The 19,181-nt window shown below is 36.9% G+C and overlaps 1 protein-coding gene across 1 annotated transcript in view; it reads left to right on the forward strand.

Annotated features, from left to right (window-relative positions):
- Positions 1-19,181, forward strand: part of ADAM10 (ADAM metallopeptidase domain 10) — a 136,038-nt gene that overhangs the window by 62,537 nt on the left and 54,320 nt on the right. The gene's annotated exons all lie outside the window — the stretch shown is intronic.

The raw sequence follows: 19,181 nt of genomic DNA on the forward strand, positions 1-19,181 counted from the left end.
TGCTCTGTCAGCTTTGACAGTTTCTATACTGAAGTCTGTCATCTCTAATGCTCGATTACTATAGAAAATAGCACAATTGCTCGAGATGGAACACACTTATGGTTTTACTACTACCTGATAAATCATAAATTTGTTGTTAATGCTGCTTATCCACTTTTTTGCTCATCCCTGTTTGATTTCTGTTCCAATTTCCCTTCTTGATGTTTCAAATTCTCCTTAAACTCCAATCTGCAGTCTTCCTTCACAAGCTGGAGTATGGATTCCTTTACCTTCCTTTCTTTTTGCCAAAAGGATCATCATCTACTTGATTTATATGATACTTTGTAATTATCTTAGTAATTTAGCTGTTTTGCAGATTTACCTCTCCTGTCAGGGTGTGTAAATTCTTCAACTACAGTTTCTGGGTTTTTTTTTCTCCTTTAACATTTCACATGTTGTTTATCTCTGGAGCACTTTTCTTCACTGATACTTAATAAAGTCCGACAACATTTTCCCTAGAAAGTTTTCTCAGAATCAAACAAGACCTTTGGGGAAATAAAGGAGAGGGAGAGAGTGATTGACAGATTTTGAATTCATGGTTTCCTTCTTATATTGTAGTCAAGCGATTCTTTGCCTTCTATTTCCTATAAGTATCCTCTACTTGTTTTGCTTTTTATGTGTGTACTACTTATAGGTAGTTTAAGCATGTCCTGCTCTTTTTTCAGAATTCTGTTTCTTCTTCATCATATAATTGCATTTTTTCCACTTTGCATCTTTTAGTAATTTTCAGAAATCTCCCTTTATTTCAACCTTTCTTTTTCCCCAAAGGTGATGAGTCAGCTTGGAGAATTGGTGGCAGTGGCTGCAACTTAGTGTTGAATTCCTTTTGGCATTTAACTTTACCATTGATTCCAGTGCTTAATTCTTAAGTGTCTTAGTAAATATATATTCATAGTAAGGCAATCTTTTCACATTCTGTTTATTATTATATACCAGTAGTGGTATTAGAGCTTAAAATAGTCATATTTAGGGTGATTTTGTTTGTAACTTTCTCTGGTAAATAGAAATGTCGTGATGTGAAGATGACAATATGGGAAGCATTGCCTTAAACAGAATTTTTAATGCTTGCAGATTTAGACTGTTACTTTCAAAAAACTACTGAAAATCTGTCAAGTTAGCTATGAAAGGAAAGCATACACTTGTTAACTTTTTAGTTAAATAGTTGCTCTAAGTCTAGATTCTAGACCAAGGTTGATAGACTGTAAAAGGTTCAGATATTAAATTTTTTGTCTTTATTGGCCATCTTGGTTCTGTTGCAACTGAATTCTGCCATTGTCATATGAAAACAGAGTAGAAAATATGTGAATGAATAAAAATGACTGTCTGCCAATAAAACTTTAGTTATTGACACTTAAATTTGAATTTCATGAAATTTTTATATGACACAGAATATTATTCTTTTAATTTTTTCCCACCATTTGGAAAGGTAAAATCCATCTTTAGCTTTCATGCCAAACACAAGAACTCATTTATCTAGCAGGCTTTTGTTTGCCTACCCCTGTTCTAGAGGATGGCTAGATAAATTTACTTTTTCTTTAAGTTAAAATATAGTTGAAATATAGTTGACATACAACATTGTATTAGCTTCAGGTATGCAACATAATGATTTGATGTTTAAATACATTATGAAATGATCACCATGATAAGCTAGTAACATCGGTCACTGTACACAGTTATTACAGTATTATTGACTATATTCTCTATGCTATGTATTACTTCCTTATTTCATGACTGCATGTTTGAGCCTCTTAATCTCCTTGATCTATTCGCCCAGTCTCCTACTCCTCTTCCCTCTGGCAACCACTGGTTTGTTCTCTGTGTCTATGAGTCTGTTTTTGTTTTGTTTTTTTTCATTCATTTACCTTGTTTTTTTAGTTTCCATGTGTAAGTGAAATCACATATTTGTCTAGATTAAATTTACTTTTAATTGGCCCTTTAACCTCTCAGTGTAGAATACCTAAGGTTCTAATAGTAGTAGAAGTACAGTTAGTTACTATTCTTTAATGTCTACCCAGCACCATATGAAGTTCCTTGCTTGCATTATTTTAATCTTCACAATAATCTGATGAGGTATATAGGCACACATGTTATCTCTGCTTTACAGATGAGGAAACTGAGCATAGAAAACTTTACGTTGCTTGATTGTGGATGTTGTGTTCTTATCCCTGTGTCTTCTGCTTCATTCTTGTAAATGAAGCTATAAATTCTCACTGCCCTTATTCCAAGGATTTCTGGGTCTTTTCTGAAATCTGTAACTCTCCCTGAAATCACACATTTGCATTTATTGCTGTTTAGAGCCAAATTCTTTCCTTAACATATTTAGCAGTGGATGTTTTATTTCACAACTAATTAAAAGGGAGACGAAGGCAATGGCACCCCACTCCAGTACTCTTGCCTGGAAAATCCCATGGACAGAGGAGCCTGGTGGGCTGCAGTCCATGGGGTCGCAAAGAGTCGGACACGACTGAGCGACTTCCTTTCACTTTTCACTTTCATGCATTGGAGAGGGAAATGGCAACCCACTCCAGTGTTCTTGGCTGGAGAATCCCAGGGACAGGGGAGCCTGGTGGGCTGCCGTCTATGGGGTCGCACAGAGTCGAACACGACTGAAGCGACTTAGCAGCAGCAGCAGCATGTCCTTTTATTATTTAATAATAATATTATTTTTATATAATTTACTTAAGTGCCAGTAGTTTATTTTTACGACTAAAGTACTGCGTGATTGTTTAGGTCACTGTCTATAGGCTTGAGTGAATTTGGTGTCCCTATATGTGTTACTTTCAGCAGAAGCAAATTACAGGGGAGGCATGCCGGCTTTGGATAGGAATCCTGACGAGAATTTGGCTATCTTCCTCTTAACACTGTTCTTGTAGCTCTAGGCCTTGAATATATGAAACTACCATGGAATATGATAACTGCTGTTCTGGAGAACCTTAGGGAATGGCTTCTGAGGCCATTCCTGTATATAGGAACACTGAGCCAGTTTTCAGTGAAAATACTTAATAACTTCTAGATGCTTTGATATAATTTACTTAAGTGCCAATAATTTGACATGAAATTGATAACTACATGTAGTTACCAGCTTAAAATTAGCACTTGTTCAATTCTGTGCTTAAGTGGTTAAAGAGCACTCTCTTCTAGAAGATAGAAGTGTGAACAGTTATGACAGGGTAAGAATACAATTTAGTTCTCTACCTCTTGGACCAGTTTATTTCAAAGAAACTGTAAAAAACATTGTTCCATAAACTATACTATACTATACTATACTATACTATACTATAAACTATACTGCTAAGCTTATTAATATGAGTACTTTTAGGAATGTCTGTAAAATTGCTTGGATTTATTTTAAATAATGGTAAATAGTGGATCTTTGTACCCTTTTGTGTACTACCTTTATGAGAGGCAAAGGTCTAAGTAATTTTTCCATGCTGTACTTATAAAGAACTATTTTGCCTCTGAATTAAAAGGTGTTTTAAGTAAATATTTGATGCTGCAGAGTAAGAGTCAAATTCGTTCACTTCAGATGATTGTCATCTGGGTGGTATAGAGAAGCCCAGAGAGCTTGCATTTGCTTGTGCCTCATACAGTAGTAGGATACTTTTACTTTCAGCCTGTGTGCTAAGCTGAAACTGTACTAGTAGCTTCATTATCTTGTGTTTCAATGAGAAGACTCCTTATTTCTTGTTCTGAAAAATTGAGACTGTTAAATTTTACTTAATCATTTCAAGATGAATGACTCCTTCACATAGAAGTCTGTATTTGTGAAACATAAGGATATTGTTTTTAATTAACCTTAGAAAAACAATTTGTTCCATACTGTGCTTTGGAAGTTGTGGACATAAATGAGTTTTCTCATAGGCATTAAGACTTTCAACTCTTTTTGTGTTACTGTTAGTGGGAAGAAGTGACAAGGAATAGAAGAAAAAGAGGGAAGGAAGAATTGAATTGGAAAGTGTTGATAATGACTAGCATTTTTCAAATCTGACATTATGTATTGATTGATCGTATTCATCTAGAGGTCACAGGAAATTCTGAGGATTTATCTTGAAATGTTTCTGTCTGTGCTTAAGGTCCAATCTGGAGCTTAGAAATATGCTTATGTGTATTGAAGTGTGAAAGACAGTGGTAGAAACTTAGAAAGATTAAGGAATGAAGTGTTCTGATTGATAATTCAGTCGCAGAGTGGCTCAGCTGTGATTGGAATTGCCCATGACTTCAGAACTTCCATAGTGTATACAGGTTTATTGTCAGTCTATAAACTTGCTTTACCTAGCATTGATCTTAAATATTTAGTTTCATTAAGCACAGTGGTAATATTTGAAAGAAATATAAAAACTGAGAGGCATTGGATCTCTAGGGAAATATAATTTCTTCAAAAAATCCACAGGCACAAATGAAGAAAAGTTGAGAAGGCTGTGAGAAATGATAGCTTTTTGAAAAATATTTAATTAGAAATGTGAGATATTTAATCAGGAACACATTTGATTCTTTTTGCAGAATTTGGAGAAAATATACCCAGCACTTTCGTATTATTCAATCACTGTTTATTTTATGTATGTAAATAAGACTCAAGTTAAAGACATTTTATGATTGGTTAGCATGTATATTTATATATATATTTATTTAAAAATATAAATAGGAAATACTTTATAATACATTATAAAGTATTATACATTATATTATATTATATACATTATATTATATACATTGTATTATACATTATAATACATTATAAAACAGCTTTAAACTCACCTTAGAAAGTAAAATTATATTTGGAAATTTTGTTCTTTTTCTTCTGAGAAATATTACCTCATGATTTTGTTTTGCAGTGTTTTGCTATTGTTTTACAAAGAGATTGAATAAGAAATTTAATTCATTGTACACCTGAATATTACATTAAGGATGCAGTTTGAATGTGTTCTCACTATACTGTTAAGTGACAGGTTTTGAGAGTTTGGAAAAAGTTACAGATATTTGATTTGACAGTAAGAAGAATGAGAGTTTTAAATTAAGACTTTATAACCATGTGTGTTTAAAAAATAAGGATTTTCTTATGGGGGGCACTGTTTCTTCTTCATCCCTCATCGGCAAGCTGTTCGTGAAAAAGAGTTTTTTGGAATAGACCGGAAGATTGATGTATTGATAGTTCTGAATTTAATGGAATTCTGTAATTTTAGTACTGTTGCAAGGCACTAGAATTACTTCTAAACTCTTAAGTTTGAAGATGATGGGAACTGAAGTCTGTGTGCGTGTAGGTGCTCAGTTGTGTTTAACTCTTTGTGACCCTATGGACTGTAGCACCTCTGTCCATGGAATCTTCCAGGCAAGGATATTGGAGTAGGTTGCCATTTCCTTTCCAGGGGTTCTTCCCAACCCAGGGATCAAACCCACATCTCTTGCATCTCCTGCATTGGCAGGTGGATTCTTTACCACTATGTCACCTTGGAAGCCCAAAACTGAAGCCTAAGGAGTCTTATTAAACAGCTTGGGCAAGATATTTTCATGGCAAGGATTCATGTATCCTGACTGCCTCCAGTACATTATTGGGTACATTGTTAGTTAGGAGAGACTTGTTTAAAGGGGCTAAAGTCAAAGGACTTAATGACAGTAAAGACAATTATTGTGCAGATTAAAAAGATTTCAAAAGCAGAGACATTACTTTGCCAACAAAGGTCCGTCTAGTCAAGGCTATGGTTTTTCCAGTAGTCATATATGGATGTGAGAGTTGGACTGTGAAGAAAGTTGAGCGCCGAAGAATTGATGCTTTTGAACTGTGGTGTTGAAGACTCTTGAGAGTCCCTTGGACTGCAAGGAGATCCAACCAGTCCATTCTGAAGGAGATCAGCCCTGGGTGTTCTTTGGAGGGAATGATGCTAAAGCTGAAACTCCAGTACTTTGGCCACCTCATGCGAAGAGTTGACTCATTGGAAAAGACTCTGATGCTGGGAAGGATTGGGGGCAGGAGGAGAAGGGGACGACAGAGGATGAGATGACTGGATGGCATCACCGACTTGATGAACATGAGTTTGAGTGAACTCCGGGAGTTGGTGATGGACAGGGAGGCCTGGCATGCTGCGATTCATGGGGTCACAGAGTTGGGCACGACTGAATGACTGAACTGAACTGAAGACTTCGTTTTTGGTATCATTGATTTTACAGAAGTGTGGCTGTGTTTGCTACCGGAAAAGAGAGTAAATTTACATTTCAGGTTCAACTTTATGAGTGATAATTTATAGAAAAACTAATAGAAGTAGCATTAAAAGTGTATATATGTTTATATTTCACATCTCTTCTAGCACAATTCAGTTCTTGATGTTTATGTTTAGTGACCTTGCAAGTGTGTCTAAAGACATTGGTCTAAGACTTGGGCCCTGTAAAGAACTGCTTTACATTGTGGTATCATATTTATTATAAAAATGTAAAAATTCTGTTTATGGTTTATAAATTTGGAGATTAGATATCTTGGTAAGCAATCTTGTATCTTATGTTTATATTCAAATATTAGACTAGGAATTCATTAATGTGGATTTTACTGCTTTCAGCAACTGTGGAGTCTTGGGTTTTGTTGGGGAAGGAAAATATTTCCCTGTTAATGTTCTTCTAGCTGATGTAAGAATTTTAAAAGAAGAAGAATATAAAATTTAATTATGTACACACAAGGTCTTCATCAGGAAAATGAGACCCCAGAACAACTTAGGCAGTTGAGGTTTATATGGCATTTCAGAGGTGAAGAGGCTAAGGGTTTGGTACTTAAAGGGGAGCAAAAACAATTACAGGAAGATGGGAGAGCAAATGTTGGGTAAACAGGTGTTTGCTGTGCCATGCAGGAACAACGGGACCCAGAGAGGACTTTGATCTGTAGGCCCTGCTGAGTTCCTCCTGCCATACCTACTCCATATATTTTGTAGATCTCTGTGTTGATAGTGCTCTTCCTAGACCAGACCCTTTATCTAAATTCTTTCAGGCAGTTAAAGGGGAGGTAAAAAGAAAGACTTCTTGAGTCTTCCTCTTTCTTAAAAATAATTGGTCTAAAATAATCTGTATGCCAAATAAAGACATTTTGTAGTATGTTGTAAAACAAATGAACAGGAAATTAACAAGTGATACAGTATTAATAACTAAGTACAGATTTTCTTCAAATTTCACAAAATTTTATGCCAGTGTCCATTATTTGTTTTCATACTTTCTTCAAGACTCTGCATGGTATTTAATTGCACTGATCAGCTTCAGCTGCATGCAACAGATTCTGGTAAATTCTCTTTTCATTTTTATTCTATAAAAATGCCATACAACCCAGCAATCCCATTGCTGGGCATACACACCAAGGAAATCAGAATTGAAAGAGACATGGGTACCCCAATGTTCATCGCAGCACTGTTTATAATAGCCAGGACACGGAAGCAACCTAGATGTCCATCAGCAGACGAATGGATAAGAAAGCTGTGGTACATATACACTATGGAGTATTACTCAGCCATTAAAAAGAATACATTTGAAACAGTTCTAATGAGGTGGATGAAACTGGAGCCTATTAAACAGAGTGAAGTAAGCCAGAAAGAAAAACACCAATAAAGTATACAAATGCATATATATGGAATTTAGAAACATGGTAATGATAACCCTGTATGCGAGACAGCAAAAGAGACACAGATGTATAGAACAGTCTTCTGGACTCTGGGAGAGGGAGAGGGTGGGATGATTTGGGAGAATGGCACCGAAACGTGTATATTATCATATGTGAATCGAATCACCAGTCCAGGTTTGATGCATGATACAGGATGCTTGGGATTGGTGCACTGGGATGACCCAGAGGGATGGGATGGGGAGGGAGGTGGAAGGGAGGTTCAGGATGGGAAACACATGTACACTCATGTCAGTGTATGGCTAAACCAATATAATATTATAAAGTAATTAGCCTCCAATTAAAATAAATAAATTTATATTAGAAAAAAGACAAGTATTTTCTAATTTTTCTTGTTATGGCTTCTTAAATACATCCATCATTTAATAGCAGAAATTTAATTTTGAAATACATGGGGTTTTGTTTAAAGTATCTTGAATATTAATTTCTCATTTTGATACTAATTTCTCATTTAAATGCTTTCATCTCTGTAGTCACCCTTTGTGTTTTTTTCAGTCTAACTTTATTGAGGCTTTTGATGGCCAAGTTGAAATGCTTTCTTTGTAAATGTCACATGCACTTGAAAATATGTGGGTTATTTTCAAAAATCTTTTGATGCTGATTTATAGCGTAATTCCACAGTGAAAAGAGAAAGACTGTGTATGATTTCAATACCTTTAGACCATGAAATGTTTGCACCTTGTTTTATGTCCCTTTGTATGTTTCAGTGTCTCCTAGTTTAAAATTAATGGGAACTTGAATATAATTTGTATCCTACTGTTGTGTGAAGATTGTATAAATCTTAATTACGTTGAATTGGTTCACAGAGCTCTTCAGGTTTACTATATCCTTCTACTTCTCTATATTCATTCTTTTATTTATTTTTATTTTTTTTTATTATTATTATTTTTTTTTTAGTTTTTTATTTTTTAAATTTTAAAATCTTTAATTCTTACATGCATTCCCAAACATGAACCCCCCTTTTTTAATTTTTGAGAGTTTGGTATTGAAATTCCAAATAAAAATCTTAGTTTCGCCACTTAAAAAATAATTGTAATATATAGTGAAACTATATGTAACCTTGTTCTGTATTTTCCAAGTCTCCTATAAATATGTTATCATACTTTCATAACTTAAGCAAATAAAAATTAAAGCTAAAAAAATACCAATGAAAGACATTTTTGGGTGTCAGATTTTGCTCCCTTACAGAATCATAGATTTAAAGATGACCTTGTAGATCAACAGTTACAACTGTTTTTGAGTTTAATTCGTTTACTTAAAATCACAGAAGTTAGTGATAGATGTGGGAGAAAACATGCGAGGCAGCGTGTCAGAGCACGGAGGCCTGGCATGTGTGTGAGAAGGCAGTTTGAGGGGAAAGCAGGACGATGTTGTAGAATAGCTTTGTGTCCTTAGGCAAGGAAGGAACTTTCTTTTCCTGGGTTTCATTTTCTTCATGTTATAAAATGAAGGTGTTACATTGTTAACATTCCTTATTTCTTCCAAAATTTGATAATTCCAAACTACTCTTTCTCCAAAGCTGGAAATACTCTTAGCTTTTCTGATTATGCTGCTGCTGCTGCTAAGTCACTTCAGTTGTGTCCAACTCTGTGCGACCCCATAGATGGCAGCCCACCAGGCTCCCCCGTCCCTGGGATTCTCCAGGCAAGAACACTGGAGTGGGTTGCCATTTCCTTCTCCAATGCATAAAAGTGAAAAGTGAAGGTGAAGTTGCTCAGTCGTGTCCAACTCTTAGCGACCCCATGGACTGCAGCCTGCAAGGCTCCTCCACCCATGGGATTCTCCAGGCAAGAGTACTGGAATGGGTGCCAACGCCCTCTCCATTCTGATTATGAAATGACTATATAAAATAGACATTTTTGCTTGTGAATTAATTAGAAGACGAAGTGTGTCAATCACTATTAGCATTTTAGTGAATAGCCTTAACCATTTAAAATTTCATTTATATATCTTATAATTGTTTCTATACCAATAAATACAGCCCTGTTTTTTTTGAAGGTGAGGGTAGCCCTACCTTTTCAATGCCTTAATGACTGCATAGTATTTAGTTGTTTCAGTAATGAATATATTATTTATCAACTCATCAACTAAATGGACAACTAGATTGTTTAATCTTTTTTTATTATTGCAGTGCACATTTTTGTGCATAATTTCCCCCCTCAGCATATTATATATTGCCAGATGACTCTCTAAGAAAGTTATACAGGTTTATACTTTTCTACCTAGAAACTTGACATCGTGGGCCTGTTTCTCTAATTGCTCCACAAAAGTGGCATTAGAAAAACGTATGTATAAGATGCAGTTGAAGCTTATGTGTTGTCTTTGGTGTTGTCTCGTCTTTATTTAAACAGTTTCATTGAGGAAAAATTGCCATAAAATAAACTGTTAATATGTAAAGTATACAGTTTGGTAATTTTAAACATGTATATATCTGTGAAACTGTCACCATAATCAAGAATAGTATACGTATTCATTGCCCCCAGTTGCTTCCTTCTCCTCAGTTTAGTCCTTCTTTTCTTCCCACCTCTCTTTCCTCAAGCACCAATCTGTAGGTGAGTTTGCATTATCTAGAATTTTATGTAATGCAGTTATATGTTATATACTCCTTAAAACGGGCTTAACTTGGCTCTAAAGAGGGGGCATTTTGGAAATTTAAGACAAGCCTTGTAGAAACGAAAGAGCTGAACAAATGCTCATGTTGCTTATGTATAAATTCTCTCTTGGCCAAACCCACACTCATCCTTCAAAATATAATCCAGGTAGAATGTCCTGGAAACCTTTTCTGCCCCCTTAGTTCTGGGTATCCTCGCTTTACTTTGACTGATATATTGGTGAGTCCTCTGTATGTTTTGAATTCAGACCATTGGTCATATGATGACCTTTGAGAAGAGGCATGGAAGGAAAATTGCTGTTGGCTGGATGAGTAAATTAAATTCAACCATTATTTAATAAACTGTGGATGATTGCAGAGAGACTTAATGTTTAGCAAGCAGATATTTAAATGGAATTCTTGTTTACATATCTGACACCCCAGCTAGACAGTAAGCTCTTTGATGGTATATATTCTTGTGACATTTATTTTTGTATTGCTTATGTTTGATAATAATAGTTTTTCCCTCCCATTATTAGTTTTGTAAATGAATTAATAAAATTAGGAATAACACTGACATTTAATTAGGAAATTTATGTGCATACAGGCCCTAATTTTGAACGTGCCCTATTTTATAGTCAATCTGTAAAGTAGTTAGAGATTTAGAACATAACGATAGACAGTGCCTAATTATTGCAGGTAGAATGAAGGTTAAAAGGATGTTGTTGGAGCCAACAATTTACAGATCTTTAGTTAATTGATGAGCTTTGAAAAGAGGCATGGAAATCAGCTGTGACTGAAAAATTAAATTTAACAAGTGTTTATTGACTTGGGAATATACAGGAACGATTGAGACTTCTTTTTAAACCTTCAGGAATATTCTCAGTCAATAATTGAGAGTCACAATGTGATACATTTTGTATCAGAAATGTCATCAAAGCACTGGTATGCATTCCCAGTGGAGGTGGCATTTAACTTGAACCTTGAAGATAAGGGTAGACTTTTGACTGCTGGAGATAAGAATCTGTGATAATAGGAGAAAGATAAATATTATTCTGGCTAGGACCATATTTATTTTTGGCTGCTGCAGCTCAGGAACTTCAGAAAAGAAACTAGCGTCTTTGGCCTGAAGTGACCTGTTTTCTGTGTATAGGTTTATAGTGCCAAATCAAATAAATGGAGTTAACGGTCACTTTAAATCAGTATGATACAAGTTTTCATTCCATTTCAGTTTTAAGATTTACAGGTTTAATGATAGATTAGTTTAATAGTTAATATTGTTTGAGTGTCTAATCTGTACAGGACACTTCTAGATATATTGGATACAGTGATGAACAAGGCAGAGTTTCTGTCCTAATGCCATCTAGAGTCTGCTGATCAGAATAATAGAGCAGCATATTTCCTATTGACCTGATACCCATGACTCCCTTGGCCCCCAACACCAGCCCATCTTAAAAACTATACGTGGGAAGGGACATGCCTGGACCAGCTCCATGTTTCTGTTTCCTTGGAGATCAGTGTTGTTAGAGCATGTGGAAAAGGGGACCTCTTTAGCTTACTCTCCTTCCCAGGGACATTCATACTATACCTTTCTTTTCCTGGTCTTGCCACCCTCCCCAAACGGAGACTGGTTGTGAGGGATGGGGAAAGGGAGAAAAGGACCTCTGTCCACTGGAATTAGAAGGGGGAAGGATATTTGGGGGCTGCCTGACCTGTTCTTTTTTTTTTTTTTTTTTTGACCTGTTCTTCCATTCCTTTAAACTCACCATCTCTCCTTGAAAAGGAAAAAAAAAAAAAGCCTCCTCTTCTTTTTACTGTTTCAGTGAATCCTTGCTGGTTTTTGGCAGCTTTGGGAATAAAGGGCATTTTCATGGGGAAGGACCTCACCTATCTACCTTTCAGATACTAGCAAAGCAAGTTTTTGTACAGTAACTGTCTATGGAGCCATTCTCTTTTAAATTCTTTGACTAGCATAAAAGTTGGGTCACTTGATTGAATTTAGTGATTCATAGTGTGTCATTGATAGAGTAAAGGGACAAATGATGATTAGATAGTTAATCCTGCCTAGAGGATTTTAAGTAGAAAAAAGTGAGAGATCCCTATAATTTAATGATTACTTAAGAAAGCAGGTTTGCTTAATGACAAAACCAAGCCAGCTTCCTTAGCAACAAAACCATGCAACAGAAGCATGGGACATTCCCCCAAACAATAAAACAGTGGTAGGATGAGACCCACATATTGATTGCCCAGTGAGCTCAGTAAGTTAATGGTCCCTAGGACATGCTCTTTGTACACATAAAAAACAATAATTTGTGGACTTAGCTTGACCATGTAGGGATAAGAAAATTCCCCTGCCCAACCTGGAGGAGAAACTAATGATGGATACATGATGTCTACTCAAGAAAGATAAAGTTTTCCACCCCCTCCACTTTGCCTGATTATGAAACTAGCCCAGTAAGTACTCGGGATGTGGAATTTGTCCCTGCCTGCTTGTAAGCCTCACAAGGGTCCTATTCTAATAAATCACTTCTTATCTATCACTTTGCTCTCACCGAATTCTTCTCTGCACTGAGACATAAAGGACTATGGTATACCAGAGCTCTTTGGAGCCCCTCGAAATGACACCAAACTGTTTCATTATTAGAGAAATTATACCAAGTTTGATTGTTAGAGTTATCTCATAGCTAAGGCTTTGGATTCTGCAGTAAAATTCCTAACCTGGCACATTGAGGGAGGGATGGCTTGCTGGGAGTAGTGAGGACGTTAAGTCTACTGTAGTTAGTATCTAGTGAGAAGTGGGTGTTTTATGTGTGACTCTGTTGGGGCAGATGATCTGAACTGTAAATATTTCTCCTTCCTGGAGTGGATGATTGAGAGTTAATTAGAGCTATTTCCTGCTTGAGGTGGTATCACAATATATGTATTATTTATATCTGTGCCTCCTACAACAAAGCAAAAGCAAGAGGTTGGCATGCAAAGGAACTGGAAGAAAGGCCTTAGATTTAAAGCTGATCTTTGTTTTAAATAGGCTGAATATTCTACACCAATGACTCATTCTTTGTGAAAGAATATGCTGTTTGGCCTTTTCAGGGGAACTACAGTGCATCCTATGATTTAGCATCTCAATGAGGGCTTATTCATTAGTTGAACAAAGGCTTTTTCTAGAAATGGGGATTATATTGTCAGTAATTTTAGAGGGAAATGTCATTGTCCATTTTCATAGTTTATGTGGTGACCAGGGAAAATAGGCTCTTTTAGAAGTTTTGAAAGTATATGGGAAACATTTTATACTTGTTTCTTGTTTTTTCTGTTGAGAGAGTATTGTGCTGACAGATTTTGAAGCATATATAATACTGTTTTGTGGCTTTGGAAACTTTTTTTTCTTAATCCTAAATATCAGGCTTTCCAAAATAATGTATATTTAAAATTCATGATATATAAAATACAATTTACAAAGAAATAAAACACTCTAGTTCTTTTGAATATACTAACTCTTGATGTTTCTAATGTTTTATATCAGTTAGTTAGTTCAGTCGCTCAGTCGTGTCCGACTCTTTGCGACCCCATGAATCGCAGCACGCCAGGCCTCCCTGTCTATCACCAACTCCCGGAGTTCACTCAGACTTGCGTCCATCGAGTCAGTGATGCCATCCAGCCATTTCATCCTCGGTCATCCCCTTCTTCTCCTGCCCCCAATCCCTCCCAGCATCAGAGTCTTTTCCAATGAGTCAGCTCTTCGCATGAGGTGGCCAAAGTACTGGAGTTTCAGCTTTAGCGTCATTCCTTCCAAAGAAATCCCAGGGTTGATCTCCTTCAGAATGGACTGATTGGATCTCCTTGCAGTCCAAGGGACTCTCAAGAGTCTTCTCCAACACCAAAGCATCAATTCTTTGGTGCTCAGCCTTCTTCACAGTCCAACTCTCACATCCATACATGACTACTGGAAAAATCATAGCCTTGACTAGACAGATCTTAGTCGGCAAAGTAATGTCTCTGCTTTTGAATATGCTGTCTAGGTTGGTCATAACTTTTATTCCAAGGAGTAAGTGTCTTTTAATTTCATGGCTGCAATCACCATCTGCAGTGATTTTGGAGCCCAAAAAAATAAAGTCTGACACTGTTTCCACTGTTTGCCCATCTATTTCCCATGAAGTGATGGGACCGGATGCCATGATCTTTGTTTTCTGAATGTTGAGCTTTAAGCCAACTTTTTCACTCTCCTCTTTTACTTTCATCAAGAGGCTTTTTAGCTCCTCTTCACTTTCTGCTATAAGGGTGGTGTCATCTGCATATCTGAGGTTATTGATAGTTCTCCCGGCAATCTTGATTCCAGCTTGTGTTTCTTCCAGTCCAGCATTTCTCATTATGTACTCTGCATAGAAGTTAAATAAGCAGGGTGATTATATACAGCCTTGACATACTCCTTTTCCTATTTGGAACCAGTCTGTTGTTCCATGTCCAGTTCTAACTGTTGCTTCCTGGCCTGCATACTAAATATAAATAGTCTTATTTTTTATTTCCCTACACATTTATAAATAATAGAGTTTCAATATTTTGACAAAAATTTTTGAAGGTCATGGAACAGTTGTAATTTCCTCCATTGATTATTAAGATAACTTTGCATAGTTTCAGCTTACTTGGTCAATTTTATTGCCTCTACGAATGTGGTAAGAGCCAACTCATTGGAAAAGACCCTGTTGTTGGGAAAGATTGAGGGCAGGAGGAGAAGGGGGTGGCAGAGGATGAGATGGTTGGATGACATCACTGACTGAATGGACATGAGTTTGAGCAAACTCAAGGAGATAGTGAAAGACTGGGAAGCCTGTCATGCTGCAGTCCACGGTGTCACAAAGAGTCGGACATGACTTAGGGACTGAACAACTAATGTGGTAAAGTTAAACAGTGAAATAGGATTGAGAAGGGTCTCTGGAAATGCACTATCATTGCCAGGTGGCATAAAGGAACTGCTTGAAGTTACAGATTATAATTTTTGAATGAGAATAGTTACAGTTACCATTTTCTTCTCCAGCTGCATTCAACTGGAGGGGTACAGGTAGAGAGTTGAATTTTTTTTTTTAGTAGAGAGTTGAATTTTAACAGGTTTTGTTTGAGAGTTGGGAAGAGGAGGTAGCAAGGGAGTTTAAGGTAAATGAATGGAGTAATTATAATAATAATCGACTCTGGGATTTAAGCTGAATAAAGAGAAAGAGAATATCCAGTAGTGGACAGGACAGTAGCATTGGTGGATTGAAGGGTTTTCGAGATGTTGAAGGATTGCCTGAGTCTAAGGGGGAATGTTCTGAAAAGATGAGTGGTGGAAAGTAGGATGAGGAAATTTGAGATGGAGAAGAGGTTTCAGTAATTAGTGTTGACAGGTTCACAAGTATGACCATGTAAGTGAGAAATCGAGGTAGGAGAAGACCATCGGAGAAAAGGTAGTTAAGAGTGTATTTAAGTATCATCAACCTGAATGTTGAAATCACTAAGAATTACGATGGAGTGGTGTCTGAGAGAGTGATGATGAATTAGGAGCCAAAAATAAGATAATAGAGGGAAGTAGTGATTTGGAGGCTGCAAAAACTTATAGTAAATTGAAGTCTTTGGTGGTATAGTCTCATGACCATAAAAGCTGAGCCCCAGTGAGATAGTTCTAATGGGCCCAAGGCAGAAAATGGTAGACAGTTGTGAGTCTTTAAGGAAGTGGGGGTCAGGGGAATGTCTTCCTGTGAACAGGGAGAGTTCTGGGGTTTCCCTTGGTATTTGCTGGAATCCTCCTGATAGAGGTAAGGAGTGCTGCAGAATGATTCTCTTGGCCCCTGTCATGATGGACCAGAGGAAGTGATTTTGTGGAACATCAAGGGATTCCAGCCAAATGCAGCCTATTAGGAGTGAGATAGGGGCACGGCAATCTTGCTTTTGAATCCAGGCTACCTTTTTTACTGGGAAGTGATAGCCTGCTACATGGATGGTTGTTTAACTGGCTTCCTGTCAAGTCCTGCTGATATATTAGCCTATTGATGGTATGGTATTATGCCAGTACTTGCCTGACTTCTGATCATGTGGAGGAGTGGTAGGGAAGAGATCGACTCCAATATCACCTGCATTTACAATGTCACAAATACATACGTGTATGTATCTGTATATGTTTACATATGTAAGTCAACTATGTATTTTATCAAGTAGATGAGATACCCATTAGACAGTAGTTAACTTGATTACCTTAATCCTAATGGTTACAGGCCTAGCATCAGTACTGGTATATTGATGATACAGAGTGCCAGTGTGCTTAGTATTCAGCATTATTAATATCTTAGAAAATATATTTTATTGAGATACTATATAATAGGGAATGCTGACTATATATAAATCAGACATATATATTGTTTGTTGACTTCCCTTATCATTGCATTAAAAATGATGTTACAGTTCTTTAAGATAAGGATATTTTTGTTCCGTTCCTCAGTTTTGTCAGATGTTTAGTTAAATGCTATACACATATAATTTGTTCAAGTGTTGGTGAGGAAATTGTCTCTTCCAGAAGTATTTGTAGCAGCTCTTTTGTGCCTGTGTAGGAGGAGATTCAAAATACATTTTATGGTATGCTTTGAATGAAAGATAAATCCTAATATCTGTCACGATTATGTTATGATATTTGGTATTTCTTAAATTTGAATAAAATCAGCATAGCAACTGATTTCACTATATTTTGAAGTGTATTAATTAAACTGAATTATATATAAAAACAAAAAATGTTGTTTTGACATATTTAGTGTGTGAGGGACTTATAACTAAATTCCTAATGAACCTCACAGCTTTCTGGTTTCTAAAACTGAAAATTTTGACTGAGTAAATTCTCTGAAAAAACTATTTGAAAAATGATAATAGCACTTTATTTCTCTAGACATGCAAAATGTTTAATCTGAGTGTTGTAGAGTCTATGTAGTTATCAGTCTTCAATTTAACCATTGACTGGTTTTTTTGGGGGCAAATGTTGTATCTTGGGATAAGTGAAAACTAGTTTAAGGTGAAAATATTCAGAAAGTAGTGGCGAATGTGAATACTGCTAAACATTTTCTGATGTGCTGGGCCAAGATTATTTTGATATTGACTGTGACAGGAAAACTTTGCTAAATGCCAGTGCAGCTCAGATATAGAATGAATTCTTCTATTCTCCTTAACAAAACTTTTTACTGTGTATAAGATAATGCTGCTTGCAGTACCAGACAGTCCCAAATTAAATGACAAAATGCACTGAAACCTCATTTCTCACTATTGTAACAGTTTAATGTGAATATTCATCATCAGTCAGCTTTTTTTCAAGAAATGACTCAGGAATCTAGGCTACTGTAGTTGGTGCCAATTTTACTCTTGCCATTCTCCGTTTGTCTGTTTCCAGCCATTCAGATTCGCCTGCAGTGCAGGAGACACAGGTTCAATCCCTGGGTTGGGAATGTCCCCTCGAGAAAGAAATGACTACCCACTCCAGTATTCTTGTCTGGGAAATCCCAGGGATGGAGGAGCCAGGGGGGCTACAGTCTGGGTCACAAGAGTCAGACACAACTTAATGACTAAACCACCACCTATGAGGTGATACTTTCAGGAACTTTGAATATCCTATTATTGTACATTTGACCTAATGGCTTTAGGGCTCCAAAATCACTGCAGATGGTGATTGCAGCCATGAAATTAAAAGATGCTTACTCCTTGGAAGGAAAGTTATGACCAACCTAGATAGCATATTAAAAAACAGAGACATTACTTTGCCAACAAAGGTCCGTCTAGTCAAGGCTATGGTTTTTCCAGTGGTCATGTATGGATGTGAGAGTTGGACTGTGAAGAAAGCAGAGGACCGAAGAATTGATGCTTTTGAATTGTGATGTTGGAGAAGACTCTTGAGAGTCCCTTGGACTGCAAGGAGATCCAACCAGTCCATTATGAAGGAGATCAGCCCTGGGATTTCTTTGGAAGGAATGATCCTAAAGCTGCAACTCCAGTACTTTGGCCACCTCATGCGAAGAGTTGACTCATTGGAAAAGACTCTGATGCTGGGAGGGACTGGGGGCAGGAGAAGAAGGGGACGACAGAGGATGAGATGGCTGGATGGCATCACTGACTCAATGGACGTGAGTCTGAGTGAACTCCGGGAGTTGGTGATGGATAGGGAGGCCTGGCGTGCTATGATTCATGGGGTCGCAAAGAGTTGGACATGACTGAGTGACTGAACTGAACCGAATGCTAAGTTGCTTCAGTCATGTCCAACTCTTTGCAACCCGTGGACTGTAGCCTGCCAGGCTACTCTGTCCATGGGATTTCCCGGGCAAGAATATGGAGTGGGTTGCCATGCCCTCCTCCAGGGGATCTTCCTGACCCAGGGATCAAACCCAGGTCTCCTTCATCTCCTGTATTGGCAGGCAGATTCTTTACCACTGGTGCCACCTGGGAATGGGTGATCCTTGCCTATATCAGCTTATGCATATGGAGTTGCAAAATGGTAAATTTTTAAGTCTATCATTTCTTCCACATTTATTGGTGGGAATTTACAGCTGTTGCAGTCTTGACCTCTGGTAAAAACTAAGGTTTAAATTATAGCTACTATATCAGTGTAGATAGGTTGACCTTAACCCCTGCCTCCTACCAGCCAGTTTTGATTTATATTGTAATATTTAATTAGTATTTCTTATGGAATAGGTCACTAGTGTCCACTTTAGGTTCTAGATTTACTCAAGAACGTGTTTTTAATTCTATGTATTATAACTATAGCTACTTACAGATGTTTTAGTGCTTCCCCTCTCACCCATGTCTTGGTATTTTATTTTGACACGTCTCTTAATTACGGGTACTAGATTAAGTTATAAAATATGTTCATGAACTGAGGCGAACCTTAACAAGGGAGAAGTATGTGAACTG

Source organism: Ovis aries, chromosome 7 (genome assembly GCF_016772045.2).
Source record: "Ovis aries strain OAR_USU_Benz2616 breed Rambouillet chromosome 7, ARS-UI_Ramb_v3.0, whole genome shotgun sequence".
Taxonomy (NCBI): domain Eukaryota; kingdom Metazoa; phylum Chordata; class Mammalia; order Artiodactyla; family Bovidae; genus Ovis; species Ovis aries.